At 44.2% G+C, this 26,826-nt stretch overlaps 1 protein-coding gene across 2 annotated transcripts in view; it reads left to right on the top strand.

Moving 5' to 3' along the window:
- LOC110086039 (tyrosine-protein phosphatase non-receptor type substrate 1) overlaps positions 1 to 26,826 on the top strand; it is a 315,660-nt gene that overhangs the window by 38,701 nt on the left and 250,133 nt on the right. The window lies entirely within an intron of this gene.

Below are 26,826 nucleotides of genomic sequence, written 5' to 3' on the forward strand. Positions count from 1 at the left end.
TCATTGCTGATTAGGGTGGATAAGAGAATGGCTGAAAATGCAAATAATTTGTGTCACCATGCCTTAAAATGCCCTCCAAAGGTGACATTTGAAACTAGAAAACAGAGACTGAAATCCTGTTACGAGGCTGAAATCCTGATGTGACTTTTAGATGGAAGTTTTTATAAATTAAGAAACCTCTGTGGATGTTATCTGTTGCCCAACCGAGTTGCCGAATGTCTGTGAAGACTTCATAACTTATGGCAATCCACGTCTAAAAGTTACTCCATTTACCTAACTGCAGCAGAGGATTTCAGCCAGCACGTGTTCAAGAAAACTCCACAACTCTACATCACATTAGCTTTGAAGTGGGCATTATTTTATTTGTTTGTTTGTTTGTTTATTTATTTGATTTATACCCCGCCTATCTGGACCACCAGACCACTCTAGGCGGCATTAGTTATACTCTCATTGTGCCCCCCCCCAAACGTTTCAGGCAACTGCATTACTAGTAACTAGTTGGTTTCCAGTTCGGACCTGAAGTAAGATAATAGTTCAACATCTTTGTCTCACAGTACCTTCAAAGGGAGCTGTTCTCCGGCAGGTGGGTGATCTCAGTGAGCTTATGGGCCGGATTTGTGTTGCCAGCCTCCTCAGAGGGCTGTGCTAGGCCCAGAAAGGGCCACTTGACACTACGAAAAAATGAACAGGACATACTGCGATTTGAAAATAAAATTATGGGGACAAGGCCTCACAACACAAAGCACCCTCGTCTAGTGTCGTCTGCGAAACGGGCCCTTTGAGGGTGGGGCAGAGAAAACTTGGTTTTGTTTTGCATTTTAAAATTTGGGAAGCCATGAGGGTAGCTTTTTAGGGGCCATCAAAATTATCCTGGGGGGGGCTATGCTGTTGGAGTTTTTGCCACCTTGCATGCTGCCTTTAGTAGGTTTGGCTGGGAGGGATCTTTTTTGGCTGGGGTGGCTGTCAATCTATCAAGCACTAACCAATCATTTCCGTCCTGCCTCTGAATTCAAAAGGAGCCCCGCCTTTCTGCCCTGACCTTTTCCCCTCTCTTGAGTCTGTTGGAAGCAGTAAGTCTGCCAAAGTCTGTTGTGGAACATCCATCATGTTAGCCTACTTCCTGTTTGATCTGTTCAATTGTAAATAATGAAACCTTTTTATTTCTCAGAAGGACATTCTCTAGTGTCTTAGAATGAGTTATTGAGACCATAAGTGCCAGTTAATGAGAAAAAGGGGTGGACTCCTCCGGGTAACTGAAAGCTATTCTGCTTTGTGAATCTTTGTACAGTACTTCTGCTGCACAGCTAAAGGAATTTAACCAACAATTCAAAATTCTGCAGCCTATGCTACACATACCCTTGCCCCAGGGCATCCCTAAGAGCTTCACCCCCCTTCACCTGCCACAGTTGATCGGCTCAGAAACGGATGCCAAAATACTTCTGCCCATAATGTGTAATTAGCTCACAGAATTCATTGCGATTTGTTGCAGAGGCAGCAGCTGCTAGCTTATACGGCTTTAAAGAGGGATTAGACAAATTCTTCGGGAAGAAAAGGAGAGGCTTTTTGTGGCTGTAATATATCCGAGGCTTGTTAACGTCACAGAAAAAGAGGCGTAAAGATGCGGTTCTTCCATCTGAAAAAAAGGAGGCTAAGAGTGCAGTCCTTACATTGCAGAAAGCCTGACTGACATCAAATAGACTTTTTTTTTTTGCTGAGCGAAGACCATTGTAAGATTGTGCCAGATGTAAGCAGGATATTCAGGAGGGGTAGATAAAAGTCTGCGTGGCGGTGGTTTCAGCCAGTGCTCCTGGGGGGTTGGGTCCTCTCCTGAGTTTAGTCTCAACTTTGAGGAAGCTATCTAAGCTGCTAGAATTACCTTGATATGGAATTGTCTTTGGATTTGATTCAGCACCTTGGATAGAGCCGATGCAGACTGAAAATGCGGTGGCTTCACATAAGGCCAGCCCTGCCGTTGGGCAGAATACGGAAGCTCACTCTGGCTTTGGCTGTCCTAAAAGGTCAGCAAATTGTGAGCTGTTTTGTTCCTCGTTGTTGTATTTTTGCTGCCAGGGAGGGCTAGAGGGGCTTGTAGGATTTTTCACATAGTGGGCTAATATAATCTGGCTGGCTTTATTTGCTTTGTGGTTGACTTGAGAAAAACGGGGGCATTTCCTGCTTTGCCTCGGGCAGCTTCAAATCCAGAGCCTGAAATGAGAGACAAGTACCGAGAAGGATTGCATTAACAATGCTTATCTGCCATGATATGTAAGTAGAAACAGGCTTTTCAAAGGCAGGCTACCTTTAAATAAGAGGTTCCGGGATTCTCAAGGAAGTTACGCTTCTTTTTAAATCTGGTTTATCCATTACCCAGAAGAATCCACCTTTAATCTGTTTGTGGTTGTTGTTGACTATCTAAGCATTGAAACTGTTATGATCTAGTGGCCAGTTCTGGTAATTTCATCATTAGAAATGGGTATTTCTGGGAATTTTTCTTTTGATATTTTCAATATTTTCATACCGTGGATAAGTGAATCAGTAGATACTGATCCCACGGATATGGAGGTCCTGTTGCAACAAAAATGCAGTAAGGATGTGCAGTGGCACCCCGGACCCGGTCCATGTCTGAATAGAGGCACACAGAGAGGTATCTAACCTGGCACTCTGACCCAATCCTTGTACGGGACAATAATGTTACGTTTCCCGAACTCCATGGGGGAGAATGGAGAACACACAGGCTTCTATGACATGGGATGGGGGGTACACAACAGGAACGTGGTAGAGAGGAGAATGTTACTTCTTCCAATGGGCAACCTCCTAGTTATGACATGAAGGCCAACAGGCAATGACTTTTGCACCACCCCCCAAAATTAAAAGAGCAGAGATGAGGGCCGGAAAGGCAGACCCTGGAGTATTAATTCTGACCTAGCCATGCAAAGCCCGTATGAGAGGAATGCAGGCATTCATCCGCACTCACACGTATGCCTGCTCCTAGTATTAAACTGTTTCGGAAACTAACCAATCGAAATAACCGAGGTAGAAGAAAGGCCTAGAATGCAAATCCTAGCTAGTCATGTTGACCAAAGTTTTTCACTTTGCTCAACCCATGGAAAAAAATTCCCCTGGTTAATTGTGGCTAATTAATGAAGTACATGGGTCCAGCTCAGTTGCACAGTTGGGCATATAGAATCATAGAAAAGTGAAGTTGGAAGGGGCCTACAAGGCCATCAAGTCCAACCCCCTGCTCAAGGCAGGAATACAATCAAAGCAGATCTGCCAGGTGATTATCCAAGTTTTTCTTGAATGCCTCCAGGGCTGAAGCACTCACCAGCTCCCAAGTTAACTGGTTCCACTGTCATACTGCTCTAAGAGTTAGGAAGTTTTTCCTGATATTCAACTGAAATCTGGCTTCCTCCCACTTGAGCCCATGGTTGCGTGTCCTGCACTCTGGGATCATGAGGGATGCAGCTGAGATAAAGCCCAGCACCTCATCAATCAGCTGCAATTAGCCATAGCAAATTGCACAAACCCTACACAAACTCCAATAGGATTCTGGCCGATGATTTTTTAGCCCGTGGAATGGATCCCGGGTGGTCACAGGGCAGGTTCTGTGTGGCTTCCAGAGCAATCAGTGGTCTCCTCACATCCCTTTCCTCCCACACTAGAAAAAAATAAAAAAGTGTGGAAAGTGTTATTTTTCAGATGCTGCTCAGAAACATGTTTTTTGAAAGAGAAAGAATTCTGAAAGGTGGAGACTGTTTCTGCAGAATTTCCCATATGGGGGCTACTAGGGACTATGATGGGTTCTACCACTATTGGATTTCCAAGAACTGCCCATGTTTGAACAGAAAATAGAGGGGAGTACATAGGGAAGGCTAGCAGAGATAGTTAAACTCCAGCAGAAAGTGGAGCATGTGATGTTTCCGAAGGAGGAGCATTCTACCAATGAGATTGAGATGTGGCCCAAGAAGACCTTTGATCTCATCAGCGAAAGGAGGGAACTTTTTCTTATGTGCTTACAAAGAGCAAAGATGGGACGCTTGAAGGGCTGGAGAAGGGAGGCAGGAGGAAAACGAGAGAGACGGGAAAAATGATTCGAAGGAAAGCAGTTCAGCAGATTGGAGCTAGAACAGGATTTTTGGTATGCAACCCTCCAGTTCGCCTAGCCGGAGAACAGAAGTTTTGAAATCTGCAACTCCAGTCTGAATATTCATCTGCTCTTAATGAATATTCAAATCTGCATCTCCAGCAAAACCTCCACCATCTGAATTAATTTTATAGGGAGGGAAAAAAGATCAGGCGTATCTGAATCAAATGTAAATGGAGCTAAATCAATTAAAATTAACATAGTTGATAATGTATTACCCCAGTTAATTAATTTTAATTATTGTATACCTATCGTGAGGAGCTTTCGTCAGATCTTGGCCAGAAGGCATATACCAAAGAATTTCACTTTGAAAACTCTATCTGGTTTTTATATATATGTGTGACAATTTATGCAGTCACATACGTAACTCAACCCTTTTAAATATATATATATTTAAAGGGGTTGAGTTATGTGACTGCATAAAGTTTAAAGTGACTGTGATGAACGGAATGAAGAGAGATAATATATTTTCCATCTCTCCTCTGTAAGTGGATCAGTCTACTTTTTAATGCGTGATAAGTTGATGTGGGTTCATTTATAAATCTTTTCTTCCACATTTCTACATTAATCTGCAGTTTGTTAATTTTCTTTAACACAATAAGAATATGTATTTAGATACATGCCTTTAAAAATGTCTTTTTCACTGTATTCTTTTCACGAAACACGCCTTTCTCTATCTATTTCCCCTTAAAGCCCACATTTCTAAAGTGTTTTATTTTAAAATATGCATTGGACATGCATTTCAGCAGGTTGTTTGGACAGAGGAAAATGCAGGCGAGCGTGAAATCTCAGGGATAAATGGATCTATGTTATTTGTGGGTTTATTTCAACTGCCCTAGCCGGCATGCATCATTTCAGTCGAAACCTGCTGTGGGAAAATATTCACAGCACATACCTTGCATAGAAAGCCTTGTGAATACTCATATCTCCTCACTGCTTTTTGCATTACCTGCCATGAGAGAGAAGCTGTCAGATACATCACCAACAGCCAAGCTGAGGAAGTTTTTCCTTGCAAAAGACGTAGCATCCTGATTGTCTGTTTTACTGAATTTTGAATATATTGTATGCTGGCTTGAGAACTCTCATTAGAAGGTAGAGTATACGTATTTCACATAAATAAGCCGTGAGCCAACACATATAATCTTCCCCCATATAGCCAGACTTAACCGTGCATCTCTTTAGAGAACAGTCACTCCATTTAGGAAATCAAGGTTTGCAAAAATGTGGATTGGCTAAGCCTTCTGTCATTCATAAAGCAGGTTCTCTGTGTTGGAAAATGATTGGCTAGAGTCCAGTGGTCCCCAAACATGGACCTCCAGATGTTCTTGGACTACAACTCCCAGAAGCCTCTGCTGGCCAGGATTTCTGCAAGTTGAAGTCCAAGAACATCTGGAGGCCCAAGGTTGGGGACTACTGGGCTAGACCATGTCCCAGTCACACAACTATCTCTGCTCCCCACTAGATTTCAAAGTTGAAATGAAAAATGAGAAAAGTGTTTTTAAATATAAAGTACTAAGCAAACTTCAGAGTAGATAAGCATGTGGGCACTTGGAAAACAGTTGCAAACCAAGTAATAGTTAGAAATGACAGGAAAATTAGTGATGTGTCATTAATGATTTTTTTTTTTTAAATTAGAGCAGTTGGTACCCCTGGAAACAGGATGGTAAATTAACCAATTTATATGTGAAAGTATGTGTAGCCTTACAGAACCAGTACAAATAGCAAGAAATGTACCAGTTGAACTGACAGCCATGTGAACAGACCCAACTGTGTGATAGTATGTAAATATGTATTGATTTTTGTTTAGTCGTTAAGTCGTGACCGACTCTTCGTGACCCCATGGACCAGAGCATGCCAGCCCTCCTGTCTTCTACTCCCTCCTGGAGTTGGGTCAAATTGATGTTAGTCGCTTCGGTGACACTGTCCAACCCTTTCATCCTCTGTCGTCCCCTTCTCCTCTTGCCTTCACCCTTTCCCAACATCAGGGTCTTTTCCAGGGAGTCTCCTCTTCTCCTGAGATGGCCAAAATATTGGAGCCTCTTTGTATTGATAATATGTATTGATAAAAAGGGGTAAAAAGAATTGACATAACTAAGGGTTTTTTTTTTTTTGCACATTCCAAAGAACAGGGCTTGCTAGTGGAGAAGCAGGAAACGTTGTGCCTCGCTAGATTGCTGAGAGTCCTCAGCCAGCTTTCAACTCTGAAGGTCCCCAGGCACCTTCCCCTCCATCAACAGCCTTCCATGCTTCCTTAGGCTCAGCGGAAAATGTCTCACTCACACACACACACACACACACACACACACACACACACACACACACACACACACACACACACACACACACACACACACACACACACACACACACACACACACACACACACACACACACACACACACACACACAGAGAGAGAGAGAAGGATATTTTTGTGTGGACTGCAGCAAGATCGTCCGTGTGTTTTAAAAGTACCCCATCCAAAGGCACCCCAAAAGAAGGGCCTGGATTAAAATAAGCTCTTGTGCTCTCTTCAGATGTGGCAAAAGGTGGAGAAAAACACTCGGCACAGAGGCTCTTCTCGGTAGACTGCACGGAACAAAATGTTTTGTGGAGACTGGCGGAAGCCTCCTGCATTGTGAAAAGAAAGTAGATCTTGACAAAACGTTGGAAAGACCTTCTGTTTGGCAGGGCTCTCTGCTCCTCGGTCTCTCGTGGCTACAACCGAGTGGGGCTCCTTCCCATCATCCTCGCTTTTCACTCTCCCACATCTCACAGGACAGCGCAGAGGGAAGAATCTGCTTTATTCCCCTCGGGCCAAGTCACCTGTTTGTCCGTCAAAGGTTCCTCCTTGGCTCTTCGGCGGTTCTGAAAGCTCTCCGTCCACCAGCCGTCTCCTGCCTGGATTCATTTACTCCGTTACAAGGCCAGCTATTCCAGTGGCAACAGAAGGGTGGCATTCGTTCTGTCAGTTCAGGATAGGGTCAAAAACTATAAATGTCGCTGGTATGAACCCTCAGCAATTTAACAAAGGAGTGACGCAGTGCAAAGCAAAGCAAAAAAGCAAAGTGTGCTGCTTATATACCGCCCCATAGCACTTCAAGCACTCTCTGGGTGGTTTACCAGTTAATTATGCAGACTACACATTGCCCCCCCCCCCAGCAAGCTGGGTACTCATTTTACTGACCTCGGAAGGATAGAAGGCTGAGCCGGCTACCTGGGATTGAACCCCAGGTTGTGAGCACAGTTTTGGCTGCAGTACAGCGGTTTAACCACTGCGCCATGAGGCGTGGAATGATAGACGTGGTGCTCCTTAAGAATAAATAAGCCCACCGGTCCAGTGGTAATTCTCGGGCTTTCCCCTGCATGATTAGAATGGAGTTTAGGAAGCTGCCTTAAGGGGTCACTGCATGGGCCATTTACTCCACAGTTTGCAACAGACGAGGCACAGATACATTTTGATTAAAACTTGGCAACCACAGGGCATACGTTTCAATGTGAGGAAGAAACCCGATTGTCTCTTTTTAAAGGGGATGACAAACCTCGACAACATCTTAAAAAGCAGGGACATCACCTTGCCGACAAAAGTCCGCATCATCAAAGCTATGGTTTTTCCAGTAGTGACATATGGAAGTGAGAGCTGGACCATAAAGAAGGTTGACCGCCGAAGAATTGATGTCTTTGAATTGTGGTGCTGGAGGAGACTCTTGAGAGTCCCCTGGACTGCAAGGAGAACAAACCTATCAATTCTAAAGGAAATCAACCCTGAGTGTTCACTGGAAGGACAGATCCTGAAGCTGAGGCTCCAGTACTTTGGCCATCTCATGAGAAGAAAAGACTCCTTGGAAAAGACCGTGATGTTGGGAAAGTGTGAAGGCAAGAGAAGAAGGGGATGACGGAGGATGAGATGGACGGACAGGGTCATCGTAGCGACCAACATGAATTTGACCCAACTCCAGGAGGCAGTGGAAGACAGGAGGGCCTGGCGTGCTCTGGTCCATGGGGTCATGAAGAGTCGGACATGACTTAATGACTAAACAGCAACAAAGGGGAATTGTCTTTTCTTTTTCCTGGTTAGCCAGCAGGGATGACCGGAATGTACTCTGATCAGGTTGATGTCCCTTTGGTCTGCTTTTCATCCAGAATGATCACCAGATCCAAAGGCAAAGGGTTGTTTTCTCCCTTCATCGAAGGCTTGTTGTCTGTTTCTTTCATTGTTCGTTTCGGGAAAACATGAGCTGTTGCAACAGACAAGCTACTCATGCCATGCCACAGTGGCTGTCGGGTCTCCTGTGACAACTCTGGATCTTACAACACCTCCACGTTATATCCTACATCTCTGGATCAAAGAATTCTAGAAGAATCATAGAATGGTAGAGCTGGAAGCGACCCTATGGGCCAGTCCAGCCCCCTGACAAACTATACTGAACACATCCCTGACAGGTGGCTATCCAGCCTCTGCTTAAGATCTCCAGAGAAGGAGAGTCTAGCCCTCCTTGCAGGAAGTTCATTCCATGGACTCACTGTGAGGACATTCTTCCTCATGTTTCGATGAAATCTTCTTTCTTGTAACTTAAAACCATTACTTCTGGCTCTGTCCTCTTGAGCTCCTAAAAAAAAAAAAAAATCAAGAGCCATCATCCACAAGACACCCCTTCAAGTATTTGAAGGGGTGTCTTGCGGACGATGGCTCAGGCTTGCTTTTTTTTTGTTTTTTGATGGCCTCATTCTGTGCCGACGTTTCTGCTGACGTAGGTAAAGGTAAAGGTTCCCCTTGACAATTTTTGTCCAGCCGTGTTCAACTCTAGGGGGCGGTGCTCATCTCCGTTTCCAAGCCATAGAGCCAGCGTTTTGTCTGAAGACAATCTTCCGTGGTCACGTGGCCAGTACGACTTACACACGGAAGGCTGTTACCTTCCCACTGAGGTGGTCCCTATTGATCTACTTGCATTTGCATGCTTTCGAACCGCTAGGTTGGCGGGAGCTGGGACAAGCAATAGGCGCTCACTCCGTCACATGGATTCGATCTTATGACTGCTTGGTCTTCTGACCCTGCAGCACAGGCTTCTGCGGTTTAGCCCGCAGCGCCACCACGTGCCCTTCTGCTGAGGTAGCCATTGTTATAGTCATTTATGAGAAAACCAACAAAAACTCTTGGAACCCCTTAAAGGTTTATTTGGCATCAGCTTTTCTGGAGTCTCGTCCATGCAGCTGAAGGAGCGGACTCCATTCCACAAAGGATTATGCCAAAGAAATGGGGTTCATAATGCCCCAAGGCTCTTTATTATGTACTTCCATGCAATCGTTATAAAGCAGCACAGACAGGGCAGAAACTTGGAGAGACTGTGTCATACATGCCAAGGGGCCAAGCCGGATCAAAAGCCAAACCAGATAATAATTTAGGAGCTATAATGTGGTTACAGGATCTGGCTGCAAAGCCAGAAGATGGGAGTTTGATCCCCCCCCCCCACTGTGAAAAGAGCCAGCCTTGGGCAAGCTGCACTGTCCAAGAAGAAGGGAAGGGGAAACTACTTCTGTGTATTCTCTACCTGGAAAACCTTGGAAACAGGTACCATAAGTCAGAATTGACTTGACAGCACACAATTATTATTATTAATGTTTGACTGGAGATCTGAAAAGAACATGACAGGTCTCTAAGACCTCTCTTTCTGAACCAGGACGCCTAGAATGCCACCTTGGCTCTTACAGACATTGATATGTGTGCACACTACAGAGAGGAGGTGTCTACAACCACACAAGCAGAATTTGTTCTTCCACAGCCGTGGAGGTGGAATGGCAACTCAAGCGATCCCCGAGAACGATCATTTTAAAGTCAAAAAGGCACAATCACAAATGCACCAGGGAAAAGTCCCCTTGTAAACAAAGCTGGCTGGCATCTGTCTACCGCGAAAGCATCAGGCAGCCTTGAGGGAACTTCGGTTTCAAAGCCCGAACCTATCTGGAATCTCTTATCACTTATGACAAGGAGAGAGTTTTAATTAAGGACAAACACCCAGAGAGATTACAGAAAGAGGGAAACCTGAATGGGGTGGTTATTGATCTCTTTTATATGTTCCATTTATTAGACTCTCCTACACACACACATACCATTTAGTATTTTGGGTTTTTTTTTAGTTGGCTTGTTGTAAGTTTTGATGAGAGAGGATAACTGAGTTTGGGGATTTGGGGTTGTTATGGTAACAGACTTTTCTGACAGTAACTCTCCGGCTCCCAGTAGACGCTTCTCGTTGTTTTGGTTTGGCGTTTGGGGCGATGTGAGTTGGGAGCGACAGGGGAAGGTCGATCCTTCCCCCTAGACAAAGAGAAGGTTTTACTCCCAGCCCTGTAAGTGTGACAATTAAAAAGGGACCGTGATTGCAAGTAGGCCAGCGGCTGTTACTTATGTGTTGCTGTTTTGACTGATGGTTGGGTTTGTTTTTGTGTGTCTCTCTCCCCCCCCCCTTTCCCAAAAATGTCCTGATGCTTAAATGTACAAATCTACGGGGAAAGCCATGCATGGCTGGGTTTCCATTTCAAGGACTGGGGAACTCAGAGCAGTGCAGACATCAGCCAAACTGTCTTACTAAATGTCCCCCTTGTAAAACATAATCAGCACAGAGGAGAGGTGGGAAATACTAACTAACAAGCCGGTCTTGGGAATTGACTTGTCGCTGCATGGCGGGAACTGTAAGTGGTGGGGAAGAGGCGGCTTTGATTTGTTTCCTGTGGCTGTGGAGGCACCGTTTGGGATCCGGGAATCCAGTTCTGTGCCACCCGGTTGGCCAGATCTGAAGGCATCCGCTGAAACCTGAAAGAGTAAGCTATGCTTTCTTCGAGTCTCCAAGCAGAGAGACCAATCTCAAAGGAAGCAGTGCCGGAGAAGGAGAAAGAAGTTTACTGCTTGCACTCTGAAGTGGCTTTAAGTGCCCTGGGCATCCACCCCGCCCGTTCCCAGCTGGAACCAGGACTTAATGTACAATATTGGTGCCCTCCAAAAACACAAGAAAAAGGCCAGGAGGCTGGAGAGAGAGCCAGGAGAATACCAGGAAAAACTTCTTAACTTGTTAGAGCAGTACGACAATGGGACCCATGACCTCAGGAGGAGGTGGCAATAGCTTCAACACTGGAGGCATTCAAGAGAAAATGGGACCGCTCTCTGTCAGATCTGCTTTGACTTGGATTCGTGCATTGAGCAGGGTTTGGACTCAATGGCCTTAGAGTCCCCTTCCAAGTCAATTATTCTATGATTTTTATGATTCTAAATGAGTGTCCCTGGGCCCATGGTACCATCTGGAGGAAGTAAGTAGAGCACTGACATCGCAACTCCTTAACCTTCCCTTGCACAAGTCCTGGAAGACGTAGCACAGGGCCTAGAAAACATGGGCTGGCAATGAGACTTCCACAAGCCCCAGCAACAGGACAGGGTCCAGAAAAGCTCCCCGTTTTGTCTTATGTGCACTGTAGATAAGTCCATATGGAACTTATATCCCCAGTCTTGGAGCTCCTCCATTGGCTTCTTGTCAGTTTCTGTGCTCAATTCAAGGTGCTGGTTACACCCTATAAAGACCTTAATGGCTTAGAACCTGGATACCTGTCGGAATGTCTCTCCTACTTCTTCACCTGCTTCTCTCAATCTATGTTGTTAAAAGTGACTCCCTCCGAAGGAGGCCAAAAAGGTGATAACAAGGAATTGTGCCTTTTCAGTGGTGGCCCCCAGTCTCTGGAACAAATTACCAACAGCAATGCACCGGGATCCTTCCCTCCTTATGTTCAGGACACTGGGAAAGTAGACATTGTCTAGATAGACATATAAGTCTAATGAATGAATGAATGAATGAATGAATGAATGAATGAATGAATGAATGAATGAATGAATAAATAAATAAATAAATAAATAAATAAATAAATAAATAAACGGAGAATTATTTAAAGCTAGCTGCCTCTAGCAACAGAATCTCTTGGATGCTGTTAAAATGTATGAATCTTAGAGTTTATAAGGTTATTTATATTTATGATTTCATTGCCATCGCGTATCACCACATTGCTTTTGACAGTGTGTTTGTTATATGAGGTCTGGAGAGTTTCATTTTTCAACCTGTAAACCACCCAGAGTAATGCTTGCACTAATAGAGGCAGTATATAAAGCAAATAAATAAATAAATAAATAAGGATCCCAGCATAAATCGTGGCAACAACCACTAGTTATAATATGGTGGCCATATTGTGCCATTTAACCACCCGCTGGAAAATTGTGCTAATTTTCTGAGCACTGGTTTGCTGAACTACCTGGTTAGCCCTGTTTATTTGTTTCTTTCCTGTCTTTCTCCCCATAGGGCATTCAAGGCAGCTGACACTAAATAAAATAAGAAATTAAAAAACAACTGTCTAAACATCACATTTAAAAAAAACAATGAAACATACATTAGGATTAAAACAACTGAAAATTAAAAACAATTGAAAAGCATTTAAAAACCTGTAAGTTTTTTTTAAAACTGCATTCCTGAGATATCTTGGTGCTTAAAAGCCTGCCTGGAGAGGAAGGTCTTGGCTTAATGACAGAAGGATAAGAGGGAAGCGGCCAATGCAGCTTTGTAGAGCAGCATATTCCAAAGGCCGGGAGCAGCCACTAAGAAGACCCTCTCTCGTGTCCTTGTCAAATTTCGGAAGGTGGTGAGACCGAGAGAAGGGCCTCCCCAGAAGATCTTAAAAGCCAAGAAGGGTCATATGGGGCGATGCAGTCCTTCAAATAGCCTGGGCCCCAAGCCACACAGGGCTTTATAGGTAATAAACTACACTTTGTACTGGGGGACATGGTGGCGCTGCAGGTTAAACGGCAAAGCCCCTGGGCCTCAAGGTTAAAAGACCAACAGTTCGAATCCATGTGACGGAGGGAGCTCCCATCACTCGTCCCAGCTCCTGCCAACCTAGCCATTCGAAAGCATGCAAAATGCAAAAATGCGAGTTGATAAATAGGTACCACCTTGGTGGGAAGGTCATGGCGTTCCGTGTCTAGTTGCGCTGGCCACGTGACCACGGAAACTGTCTTCGGACAAATGCTGGCTCTACGGCTTGGAGACAGGGATGAACACCGCCCCCTGGAGTTGGACACAACTGGACTAAATGTCAAGGGGAATCTTTACCTTTACCGTATATTGAGCCCAGAAACAGACTGGCAGAGAGTGTGAAGCAGTTGCAAAAAGGGAGTTACACTACCTGCTCCTTGTAACCAGGGCCAGCCAGCAGTCGGGCTGCAGCACAAGTTTCTAAACCCTCCCTTCACATCCCCTTCCACAATCACTAAAGGTCTAAAAGGAGCTTCAGCCTCCGGTCCCATCCATGCCTGTTCCAAGTTTTTGGATTGCAGAAAGGCTTGCTCCCTGCTGCTCTCAATTCCTTTAATTGTTGTAAGCCGCCCAGAGACCTTTGGGTAGAGTGGGCGGCATATAAATTAAATAAATAAATAACATAAATAAAATAAATTCCCCCCCTCCAATCAAAGCGAATGGGATGCTGTGGAGCCCCACCCGAGAACCCTACCCATGCGCCATGCAGGAGATAGAAAGCAAAGACACCCCCAAGGGCTGGCCCTCCAGCTGGGAGTTTAAAAAACAACAGCACACAGAACTTCCACCCTCTTGGGTAATTTGTTTCTGTGTCTGACGGCTTGATGCAAAATAAAAATGATTTCAGAGAGAGAGTGAGTGAGTGAGTATGTGTCTGTAAACAACCTTGAGAATATGCAGAGGAAGCAAAACAAGTACTCAAGTGAAAGTCTACGGCGGTCTTCAAGCACTGGGCCCACTCATTCACAATCTGAATGGCTTTCAAACTCGCACGCTTCCTGTTGGAATTCCCCATTTGCCATGCTGAGCCCAGCTGTAAAAAAATCTAAGAAAATCAACACAGAGACTTCCCTTCGCTCAAGCCGAGAAATGTTCACCCCAAACCCAGCAGGCACGCATCGCTGGCGTAAATATGGTCCTTGCTATTGGCCAGAGCACCTTGCAAGGCAATAGGTGTGACTGGAGAAATATGGGTACCAGGAGACCCCCCCAAAAAAACAACAACCTGGTCTGTGTGTTGTTTTTTTCCTTGGCAGATCTGCTAGAAGTCTGTCTGAAGCGAGGCTCAACTCTCAGTTTTTCTCCCTCTGCTCTAGAGAGGGAAAGGTCCATTTATGTGTGCAGCAAGCATCTCTAGTGCCCAGAAAGGTTTTACTCTCAGAAAGCAATGGAGCTTGTCTTGGCCCAGCTTGCTTAAATAGGCAGCCCCGAGGGCCAATCCACAAAGACTCTCTAAGTGGGAAGAAAGTGTGGGGCGGAGAGTTGCGATGGCTTACTTCAGTCACACGGTGGCACTGGGCTTGGTTGCATCTTGGTAGAATCAGTTTTTGTTTTTTTTTTGTGGCTGCTCGGTTCTTGTTGGAGATAATTAAGATCTCCTTCAGATCCCCGATGGATGTGACTTCCAAAGCTTTCCATGGCAAAAGGCCGGAAGAAAATGATGCATTCACGACCCTATTTGTCAGACGGTCTTCCGGTAATGCTAATTAATACAGGCATTGCCATGGAGAAACATGTGTCTGGAGTCCAACGGGAGAGGTAATACAACGGAGGAGGTCTGGCTGGTTGGAAGGTCTTGCCCCACGTGGCCGTCACTGGGAATCTTCCCTGGTAATCGGTCTCCCCTCCCCACCCCAAAAAGGAAAGAACACCTGATACAACCCCCTGAGACCTCTGCTCCATAGGAACTTCGAGTAGGTAACCTGAATTATGAGTGTAGTCGTATGGGCTGGTATCTCATCTTGTGTTGCGGTCTATAGCCAACGGCTGAAATCCTGTTGGTCTTCATGGAATGCAAAGTTACGTCTGCGTACGTGCGTCAGGCATTATGCCCAAGCAATGATTGCGCAAGCAATCGCAGTGCCTGTCATCATAACCCTCGTGCAGCAACCCTGTGGAAGTGAGTTGTGAATAAAACTTCATCCAAAACAGTTTGGCCCTTCTGTGTTGTGCATGGGGAGCTGCCCAACAGGATTGCAGCCATTGTCACATGATTCCATATGCAGTGAGACGGCTGCTCCGCCTCCTGAAGTATCGTCACCTGTGCTGACCATCATTCGCTTGCCTGAGTCTCAGGCCAGTGGTTTTTCCTGCCTTAGGAAGCCACAAATGGAGCATAAGAATTTTGGCGTGCAAAGCATGCACTAACTTTGAACCCAACTGCCCCATTTTTTAACCTGGGTTATTGAAAGGTGCATGATCGTAATACTGGTTGAAGAAAGGCTGAAGAGTCTCCTTTGGTTTAGATTTTCCAACCTTGGGTTCTCGGACTGCAATTCCAAGAAGCCTTCATCACTAAATGTGCTTGCTGAAGCTTCTGGGGGTCGAAGTCTTGAGAACACCTGGGTTACCTAAGGTTGGGAAGAAACGTCCATGTCCCGAACTAGTGGCTTCCATTTTAGAATCACTGATTTCATTTCCTACATAGTTGCAACCCAGAGCAGAATGTATTCTTGCTGGATACGTCAGTGGTTTAGGCACCTGGCTGCAGAACTAGAGGTTGGAAGTTCAATTCCCCCCTGTGCCTCCTTGACAGGGGCTGGATTTGTCACTTCCAGCTCTTCAGTTCCATGATGAAGATGAAATCTTTATTTCAATTTTTGAATAATATCGTGCCAAGCGTGGCAAAGTAGCTATGCAGTGGGCCGTTATGAGTACCAGGTTGACAGAGTTAGAAGGATTATCCAAACCGCATGCATCAACGATCTGCATAAACCCAAAATTGACAGAAGTACATCTCTGCCCATCATGTGGGCTCTTTGAAATTTCTCCATAATATTGTAAAGGAGAAAACAAGCAGCTTCAGTTTGGGCAATAATTTCCTGGTAAAGGTGGATCTTTGTTTTCCTGCTGTTAGGAGACTGGATTTCAGGCAGCTTAATTAGACTGCAGGTCAAACTATGGCAGCCGCATCAGCAAACATATTGCTCATTGAAACATTTAATCCCATACAGAGCTATTTCCTCACAAATATTGTTCCACTTATTTTTCATCTTTTTTGAACGCACTTGCATTGGATCACCTCGTACCCCAGTTTTACGACGGGAGAGAGAGTTCAGGCTTAATTTGATCTAGGACCCATTTGTTCATCTTTCTGGTAGCCTAAGGTACAGTGGTGCCTCGCTTAACGAGCGCTTCGTTTAACGATGAATTCACTTAGCGATGACTTTTTTGGAGTGATCTTGCACTCCGATTTTCGCATAGCGATGTTTGGGACCATGCTTTGCATAGCGATGACAGTTTGGGTCCCCCTGTTTCGCTTAACAATGGTTTTGACAGCCTCATGTTGGCTGTTTTTTAAATGTTTAAAAATGTTTTAAAAATATGTAGAAAGCTTGAAATCATAAGTGCACTTAATAAACCCTTTGTTAAACTGATTTGACTTTGTTCTGACTCTTTTTAAATTTGTTGTAATTTTTTTCCCCCATTGAGATACATTGAATAGGTTTCAATGCATTTCAATTGGGGAACCGCATTTCGCTTAGCAATGTTTCCTATAGCAATTTTCGCTTAAGGACGGCAATTCGTTCCTATTGGAACGGATTATCCAGTTTTCAATGCATCTCAATGGGAAACCGCATTTCGCTTAGCGATGTTTTCCCATAGCGACGATATTTTTGGAACAATTAAAATCATTAAGCGAGGCACCACTGTATTTGTAAAGTTCACCTCCAGTACCTCATTTTGAACAAATCCATTCCCCCCCGTCACCTTTCTTAACTGTCCCACTGTCACATCTGTACATGGTGAATGGAATAAAAAAAAAGTATAGATGATATTGTCTTTTTGGTTTCTGGCAACACATCCTTACACTTGAGGATTTTTTTCTAAGTCCTTCATGTCTGCCCTATAGTAGGGGTGGGGATTCTTTGAGGCCTGAAGATTCTGTTGAGATCTGTGGTGGATACTTTCCTGATTGAGTGTGAAGGTGTTGTGAGAAAGGTAGATTCCATGTTGCACGTGCAGGAGGAAGGGTGTGGGGGTGTGGAAGAATAAACCTGCCAGAGGTCTGCCAGCCCTGCACAATCTTTTGGGTGTTTCATGTACAGTTCTCATCCCCACACTTCCGAGAAGAATACTATCCTGCTGGAAACCATCCAGAAGAAGGACGACCCAAATTAGCAAGGTTAATTGGTGGAACATCTTCTCTGTTGAGAAAAGCTTCAACGTTTGAGGCTTTCAGCTTAGAAAAAAAGCAAGTAAGAAAGAACCTTATATAGTTATTTATATATTTAAATACATATATACATATATACATAGTCCTGTGAGGGAGATCAAGGGAGGCACAACTGGGACTGGCCCAAGGTCGATCCCTCCGTGAATGTCATGGCTGAGTGAGAGTTTGAACTCAGCTCTCCTGAGACCTAGTTCAACCCTATAGCCACTGTCCCATACTTGCACAAGGAAATTGGGAAGAGGCCGATTTTTGCTCCTCTTTGGTAAAAAGGAAAATCCAGGTCAACTTGCATTACTTCCAGAGGGGAACTGGATCAATTAATGGGTGATAAGGATCCCCATGGTCCTTCAGAATGGACAGGTTTGTTCTCCTTGCAGTCCAGGGAGAGTCTCCTCCAGCACCACAATTCAAAGGCATCAATTCTTCGGCGGTCTGCTTTCTTTATGGTCCAGCTCTCACTTCCATACATCGCTACAGGAAAAACCATAGCTTTGACTATTTGAACTTTTGTTGGCAAGGTGATGTCTCTGCTTTTTAAGATGCTGTCGAGGTTTGTCATTGCTTTCCTCCCAAGAAGCAGGCGTCTTTTGATTTCGTGGCTGCTGTCCCCATCTGCAGTGATCATGGAGCCCAAGAAGGTAAAATCTGTCACTGCCTCCATATCTTCCCCTTCTATTTGCCAGGAGGTGATGGGACCAGTGGCCATGATCTTGGTTTTTTTGATGTTGAGCTTCAGACCATTTTTTGCACTCTCCTCTTTCACCCTCATTAGGAGGTTCTTTAATTCCTCCTCACTTTCTGCCATCAGAGTGGTATCATCTGCATATCTGAGGTTGCTGATATTTCTTCTGGCAATTTTAATTCCAGCTTTGGATTCCTCCAGTCCAGCCTTTCACATGATGTATACTATGTACTTTACCGAATGCAAATATCATTGTCCCTTTTTGCACAAGTGGAAAAGCAAGGAGATGCATTTTCCCTAGCATGCACGTGCCTCACCCCAAATTTTTCCAATTGCCTGAAGCATTTTTTGTGTGTGTGTGTGTGCATTTCTGCAAAGGCGCACACTTTCGTTGTACATTTTTGCTAGCATGTAATTTTTCATAATAACAATAAAATGAAACCCTGACGTGTGGTTTGCAGCTGAGGGTGGGAGCCCAGAGGATGTGAGTGTGTTTCCGTTAATACTCTCGTGGATCACGAATTGGATCAAATCATCAGCGCTCTCATTTAATGCAAATTTCTTTTCCCTCCCTACAGACTAATGGAATTAAAAAGCCCATTCGGTCTCTCTTACAAAGAGAGCCCCCTCCTTTGTGTGTGTGCGATTTTAAAAGTAACAACTGTCTCTGTGGGTCGTGCAGCTTTGCTCTGATTCAGCTCAGTGTGGGAACAAGTCTAAGTGACTTAGATAATTAGGACTCTGTGCTTGCCAGCTGGAGTTGCTTCTATTTACTGTCACCAACAAGCTTGAGCAACAGATTCCAACCGAGGCTCAGCATTTGTGCTCACTTCCTTCCACCATATGGATGCTGCCTCACTTTCCACGTTGAAATTTCTTCTCCCCGCGGCTCATGCAGCTTTGCACACAGATGACAGGATACCCATGTGATATTTTTTCTCCCTCCATTGTGTGCAAAACTCTCACACGTACGCACACAAGTGCAACGCATGTGATCCTCTGACAGATTGTATTGCCTTTCCCAGGAGCCTGCACCTCCTGGGGGGGGGGGGAGCAGCCTAGCTGCCATTCACATGCCTTTCCTTTCCTGAAGGAAGTTAGAAGCAAGCAAGGTGTGATGCAAGAGACCCATTAAAACCTCCCAGTGTTTTTAAAAACTGAGATACAGTTGAGGGGGCTCTGGATTTCACCAGAGCAGCAGGATGAAGGAAACACTGGAATCTTTCCATAGGGACCAATAAAAACAGTCCATTGCTCCACCAAAAGAGGAAAAAGCAACAAAGGTATGATCAGAAAAAAATTGTAGAGAATGGATTAAGGGCATCTATACATGAAAAATATCTAGGAGTCTCATTATACCGTAAACTAAACTTGAGTCAATAGCGTGATGCTGCTGCAAAAAAAGGCCAATACAATACTAGGCTGCATCAACAGTAGCGGAGTGCCTAGATGGAGGGAAATAAAAGTTGCCCTGTATTCTGCTTTGGTCAGACTTCACCTAGAATTCACCTGGAGTTCTGAGCACTCCATTTGAAGGAGGATATTGACAAGCTAAAATGTGTCCAGGAAAGGGTCACTGAGATGCTAAAGAGTTTAGATGGTAAAGAATCTAGAAATTTGTAGAAACTAATCTGGTTAATTTGGTTGACCAAATTGCTTATGCTTATCCTGGATGAGATTGAACGGTGATATGACAGTCATCTTCAAAGATTTGGAGGATTATCACGTGAAAGAAGGTGCCACCTTGTTTTATGCTGCTCCAGGAGGTAAGGTCCCAAACCAGTAGATTCAAATATCAAGAAAATATATTCCATCTAAACACTGGGAAGAATTGCTGGCTAGTTAGAACTGTTCAGTTTGGGATGGATCTCCTTGGGAGGTTGGAGGTTCTCCTTTGTTGGAGGTTTTAAAGCAGAAATCAGATGGCTATCTGCTGAGAATGCTTTAACAGTACATTACTGTGTCAAAGTCAAATGTATGACATTTGAACAAAACCCTTAGAGCACTATAGAACTTTATAACACTCCTTGTTATTTTGAGTTTGTGGTGGTCTGCCACAGCTGACATTTATCCCTGAAAAGGTTAAATACCAGTGTGAACCAGATAATCATGACAATCACATCAAAGTTCAACTGGGTATTGAGATATAAGTTATTTTCTTGCTCCTGCCTGGTTCACCAGAAATGTAGCTTCTATACTTGCCTAATTTCTCTCCAGAGGATGAGAATAAATCCGTGTTTTCCTCGTAGTGGAATAAACAGAGAAAAATGAATGCAGTCAACATTAGCTTGTCTAATTCTACAAGCTTTATTCATGAATATTTCTTCTGCGCATAAATATCTAGGTGTTATTGAAAACATAAAGTCTGAGAAGTCAAAAACTTGCAGCCTGCAACTTTCATACTTACAGTCATTACCCACAGCTGTAGGTTCAAATACTTAAAAATATATGAAGACTGATATTTCATGATATTTACATTCTTTTAAATTATATTCCCGCTGTATGGGGTCTAACGAAACTGGATTCTGAAAGCACTTGTGGTGGCAAAAATATTAAAAGCCTGGAAAGATGATCATCCTCCACCCTTCACACAGTTGTTTTTTTTTTTTTTTTGCATGCTCACCCATCCATCTTCAGGAAAATCCATGGTTTCTGTGTGTTACCTCTGTGCTGCTGTATTTGCAGCTAACATTATCTTTTTCTTCCCCTGGCTTCTCAGCTTGGCTCCAGCTTGGCTCCATTGGGGCTCAGCTAGCTTCCCTGACTCCTTCATGGCTGGCATTTAGGTTACATAACACCAACCTTTTAATAGGCATGAATACATATTTTGTTGTTTAGTCATTAAGTTGTGTCCGACTCTTTGTGACCCCATAGACCAGAGCAATGCAGGCCCTTCTGTCTTCCACTGCCTCCCGGAGTTGGGTCAAGTTCATGTTGGTAGCTTTGCTGACAGTGTCCAACCATCTCGTCCTCCGTTGTCCCCTTCTCCTCTTGCCTTCACACTTTCCCAACATCAGGACCTTTTCCAGGGAGTCTTCTCTTCTCATCAGATGGCCAAAGTAGTGGAGCCTCAGCTTCAGGATCTGTCCTTCCAGTGAGCACTACGTGCAGCCAATGAATACATATATTTCCTTATTAATTGTTTATGCATTTTCACTCCAGCAGATTTCGTTAATAGGAGGCTAATGCAACATCTCATAGACTCTGCTACCCAAGTGAACTTTCTCGAATAAGAGGAAACAATAACATTCTTATCTTCATTCTGTCTTAAGCTAATGCATTTTCTCATTGAGTCTGCTTTAGTAGTAAACGCCATGCATTCTCTACAGGACTTGCTAGAGTATCATGCCTAATGGGTTTTTCCCTATTCATGCAGATAACATGGAACTAGATAATATTTTGTCCATCACTCTGCAGTGACTTCCAATGGACGTTCAGTACATTGCTACTTAAACAGTTACTCTCTTCCCCCGCTTTTTTCATTTTCAAGGTTACATCTCTTTATCCTGAAATAACCTCTACCAGGCAGTTCATCGCTGTTCAGAATTCCATGCTATGCTTAAATTTTCAAGGTTACAATTCTTATACTCCTTAATCATTTAATATTTCATCTATCCAAAGTTAAAACGGTGGCAGTCCTCTCCCCATCAGGTGAGTGCGAGGAAAGCTTTCCTGCAGGTTTCCTCTATTGCTCCGAAGTCCGGTTTTGCAATATTAACACCCGCGTTGGCTGGAGGTTGGAGCCGATTACCCTTGGGCTTTCTTCCAACTTGTCAGTTCTATGATTCTACGTACAGAGAGAAAGCATGTGCTTTAATTACATGCAAGCTCCACCCCCTGCGCTGCATTTTCTCTTTTTTTTTGGCAGCGTCGGGCGATGGATGTCACATCCGATTGTTTTGATTCTCGGTATCAGCACAAGCAGGGTTGCAGATTTTTCTGACAAATTGTGTGTTGCTGCAAGCATCAAGTGAGGAGGATACACTGGCCATTATTGAAGAGTGCAGCGTGTGGAAGCTGAGGCTTCCATCTGACAAGGTGCTGGCCATATGTTTCGATGCTTCTGCAGTGGGAGCTGGGCTGCAGGTAGATGCCGAAGACGACGCTAGCCATTATTTCTAGGCTTTTCATTAGCAAAAAAGCTAAAGAGGTGACCTCAGAAACCACTCACGGGTAGGAGAGTCTTCTATAAATGACTTTGACAGATTTTTATGTCTTCTGGCCACCCGCTTTTTAAGCAGACTCCCTCCACACACAAACCCCACGACAAATTGGTTTGGGAAAATGCTGAGAAAAACACTTTGGCTGTAGGCAGATATCAAATCAAGGGAAATAAAGTTCCGGTAATAGGGTTTCTTGGAGAATACAGTATGCTCTTTTCCTTTAAGGGCAAACACTATCTATCTGTGCTCCCCCCACCCTCCTAGGATCAGCTTGTATACTCATCAAGAAATTACAAGCACACCCTGAGATAACTACATCCCTTTGCCGTGACCTTTCAGCTCCCTTAATCTAAAAATAAACAGGAGGGTAACAAAGGTGCACCAAAACCCAGACAAGGCATATCTGACTCATTTACAGCCTGATCCTAACCATGTTTACTCTGAAGGGTAAGTCTCCTTGGGCTCCGTGCAGCTTCCTCCTCCCCAGAAACCAGTTTAGAAAGATGATAACTAAAGTGCGGCAGAACATGTTTTGAGAAAACCTGCGTAGGCCAGGGCAACAGTTTGTCAGTGTTCACATTTTATTCGTATTTTGTTATTACCAACATATTATTCTATTTGGGGATGTCCTACAGGTTTGGCATTGATTTGGAAAGTGAGGTGAAGCAGAGGTCCATTTCTGAACCAAGGCGAAGGAAAGCAAAGATGTCTGAAAGTGACACATTGAATCGGGGCTCTCTCTCCGGTGCCAGATTTGGTCCCAGTGCTTTGGAGGTTCAAAATTCAGAGCATCAGCTTTCATTTCAGAGGATCCAGGGGTGATGGACAGCTGGACAACTGTGCCCGGGTAACACAAGATGGATTCATGGAAGAGTGGGAATTGGGCATGGAGGACATTGTATGGCTCCTGAAAGATGTGGAAGGGAGGGGGGGAAGGAAGGAAGGAAATTAGTTTTCTTCAATGCTCAGGATGCACAATAGAAGTCAAGCAGTAGTTGATGGCACTGAGTTTCCTCGCCCATCTGCCTCCCTTCCCCTTTTTCACTTTTTTTCATCTCTTTGGACAAGGACAAGTATGAACAAATATTTTAAAATATTTGGATATAAATCAAACCAGACAGGCTACAAATCACCTCCAAGTGAATCAGTTACATTTTGTAATTTCGACCAAATCAAACCAGATGGTGTTCACAGGCCCCTAATTGCCCTGTGCTAGATTTGCTGGACAGTTTCTGAGAAATAGGATATGGAAGCGAAAGCATCTCCTGCTCCCTTTGAGTCCTCCTCCGCCAACTGAATCAAGTCGGTGCTGATTGTAGTTTGGATTCTTCCAGAGGCAAGGAAATGGCACCATGCGTATGGTCAGAGACACCTGTCCTTCATGGGGAATGTGAAAGTCGGTTGATAAGGACTGACAAATTTATTAAGGCAGGGAAGAGAGGCATCTAACACATGACGGGCCCGCACGAGACAGTATCATTAAATATTTCTCTGCATCTAACCTGCAGCTTTGTTCAACTGCAAATTGCAAAAGAATACCTCTGCTGAGGTGGGATTCTTTTCATATTGGCCTTGATAAAGATCTGGCTGTTGAAATAGACTGCTCACTGTATTCATTCTGCCTTGCATGTAGTAAATTGATCGTGCATTATAGTACAGTTTGGGGTCTTTCTTGGCTTCTTATATTCCACTTCCTCTTAGAGACCATTTGCTTAGTTATTTGTCCTGGTAAATGGGAATTACAACAGCTGAAGAAGGGAAGCAGAGAGAGAATGAAAGGAGCGCGCATGGGAATGGGTGTGTGTGTGTTAATCTCCCCTCCCCACCCCGCTCAGGTCTTAAGCAAAATCCTCCTGTTACTGATGGAAAAAAAAAAAAGAGGACAGGCAGTATGTACCGTATTTTTCGCACCATAAGACGCACTTTTTCCCCACAAAACGGGGGTGGAAAGTCTGTGCGTCTTATGGAGCAAAGAAAACAGATTATATTTTCCTGTTTTCTTCTCCTAAAAAATTGGTGCGTCTTATGGAAAGGTGCGTCTTATGGAGCGAAAAATACGGTACCTTGAATATGTACAGGAAGAGATTTCAGGTGGGGGTTGTTTGTTCTGTGAGCTAGCAAGATAATAAGGTGGAGTAATAAGTAATAGTACGCAGAATCTAATGATGCCATGGGCCATTAGATTCTGCGCCTTGTAGGAGAAAAAGCCGAGCAATGTGATCTTAGACACACCGCTTGGCTCGGTACCACCTCCAGAAAAAGAGAGTGGTAAAGTACTTCAGATCAAGCCTGAACGATCTCTGGAAGCAAAAATGTTGAAACGAAGCCTGTCTTACTTTGGGCACATTGTGATAAGGGTGAATTCTCTGGAAAAGACAATAATGTTGGAAAAGGTAGAAGGCAGCAGGAAAAGAGGAAGACGAGATGAACTGACTCTCTAAAGGAAGCCACAGGCTTGAGTTTGCAAGAGCACAGCGGGGCCGTTGAGGACTGGACATTTTGGACAACATTCATTCCTAGGGCCGCCCGAAGTTGGAAGCGACATGAAGGCGCAGAATGACAACAACCAGGGATGTTGGCCAATATTTGGGTCCGGGTCTCAAATCTGAGTCTGAGTCTTTAGTATCAAGAGTCCCAAGTCTCGAGTCCCAAATCCTAATCCCTATTAAAAAAAAGCTTTTTTCCCCGCAGAAAAAAAGTGAGGGGTGGGTGGATTCTGAGCCAGGAATCGAGTCAGAATCATGGGGGGTGGGGGATGCGGAGAAACCAATTTGAGTCTGACTTGACGGCCAGTCCCACAACTTGACTCCCCGTTCCTGAAAACAACACACCACTTTTAGCTAGAAGATGCTAGAAGGGGTTGCCATAAGTCGGAATCAATGGGATATAATTGCTGTAGTATGCTATTTGATCATTTCCAATTAAGGTCACCCTATAAATAAATAAAAGATCCTATCATTACAGTTCTGGCAAACTAACGATTTCCTGTGTTAAGTCAATCTATGTCCTGTCCAACCTTCATTTTCCACACCGACCTCCCACATCTAAAAGGAAGATGATCTTTTCCAATTATTGGTGTCTTCTTATGATATGTGAAAAGTCTGATAGCCTCAGTTTGGACATTTTAGCTTCTAGTGAAAATTTGGATTTCAGCACACCATTGTTGGACACTTATAGACTGGTCGCCCATTGATGATAGATAGATAAAGTCATAGAATCATAGACTAATTGAGTTGGAAGGGGCCTATAAGGCCCTTGAGTCTAACCCGCACTCAAGGCAGGAATCTAAATCAAAGCAGATCTGACAGAGGGTTGTCCCATTATCTCTTGAATATCTCCAGCATTGGAGCACTCACCACCTCCTGAGGTAGCTAAATCCATTCTTGTGGTATTAAGAAGTTTTTCCTGATATTCAGCCGAAATCTGGCTTCCTGTAGATTGAGCCCCTTATTACATATCCTGCACTCTAGAATAATGGAGCAGAGATCCTGGCCCTTTCTCTGTATGACTACCTTTCAAGTCTTTGAAATGTGCTCTCCTGTCTCCCCTCAGTCTTTTTTTTCTCAAGGCTAAACATGCCCAATTCTTTCAGCCTTTCCTCACAAGGCTTGGTTTCCTTGATCATCCTTGTTGCCTTCCTTTGAACTTGTTCCAGTTTGTTGGCATCCTTCTTGAAATGTGGTGGATGGATGGATGGATGGATGGATGGATGGATGGATGGATGGATGGATGGATGGATGGATGGATGGATGGATGGATGGATGGATGGATGGATGGATGGATGGATGGATGGATGGATGGATGGATGGATGGAACTTATGATGGCTGGCTGGCTGGCTGGCTGGCTGGCTGGCTGGCTGGCTGGATGGATGGATGGATGGATAGATGGATAGATAGACAGATATCTGCATATGTAGATATACTGTACATACATGCATGCATGGATGTAGAGGTGAAGTTTGCCATAGCTGATTGCCATAAAATGCAAATATTAAGTTTGTGACAATCTGAAAATATTCAGATATGCCAGACCTGGGCAAAGTGTGGCCCGAGGGCCACATACGGCCTGCAAACTGCTCCTGTCCAGCCCGCCGACCGTTTCGAACATCAAAACCATTTATAGCTTTTGTCTAAAGTTGATCAATTGCTTATCTTTAACATACCGCAAAAAAAAACCACCTCTTTAGTATTTGTGAAGATTAACAAGTTTAAAATAAAAACAATGATAACATCACTGTTTCATTTTATTTTTAAGTAAAGTTGGTTCGGCCCCCAAACACAGTTCAGATTTTTCATGTGGCCCCCTTATAGAAATTAATTGCCCATCCCTGAGATATGCAAAGCTCAGAACAGTCGTAATCAGCAAAAGCACCGTCATCCCTCCTTATCTATATTAATTCCCACCTGTAATAGGAGAGAGGAAGCCACTGCCTCGCTTTTGGTCAACACTCATAAAACTGACTTGCTTGATTAGTTCCATCATTTCATGCTGGAGTTTGGCGTTCCTGGGGTGGAAATAAAGGGCCGTGTCCGCAGCGGTGTGTCCGTGGAGACTGAAATAGTCTCCTTAATAGGAATGTCAGATATGGGTCCGTTTATT

Source organism: Pogona vitticeps, chromosome 4, assembly GCF_051106095.1.
Source record: "Pogona vitticeps strain Pit_001003342236 chromosome 4, PviZW2.1, whole genome shotgun sequence".
NCBI lineage: Eukaryota > Metazoa > Chordata > Lepidosauria > Squamata > Agamidae > Pogona > Pogona vitticeps.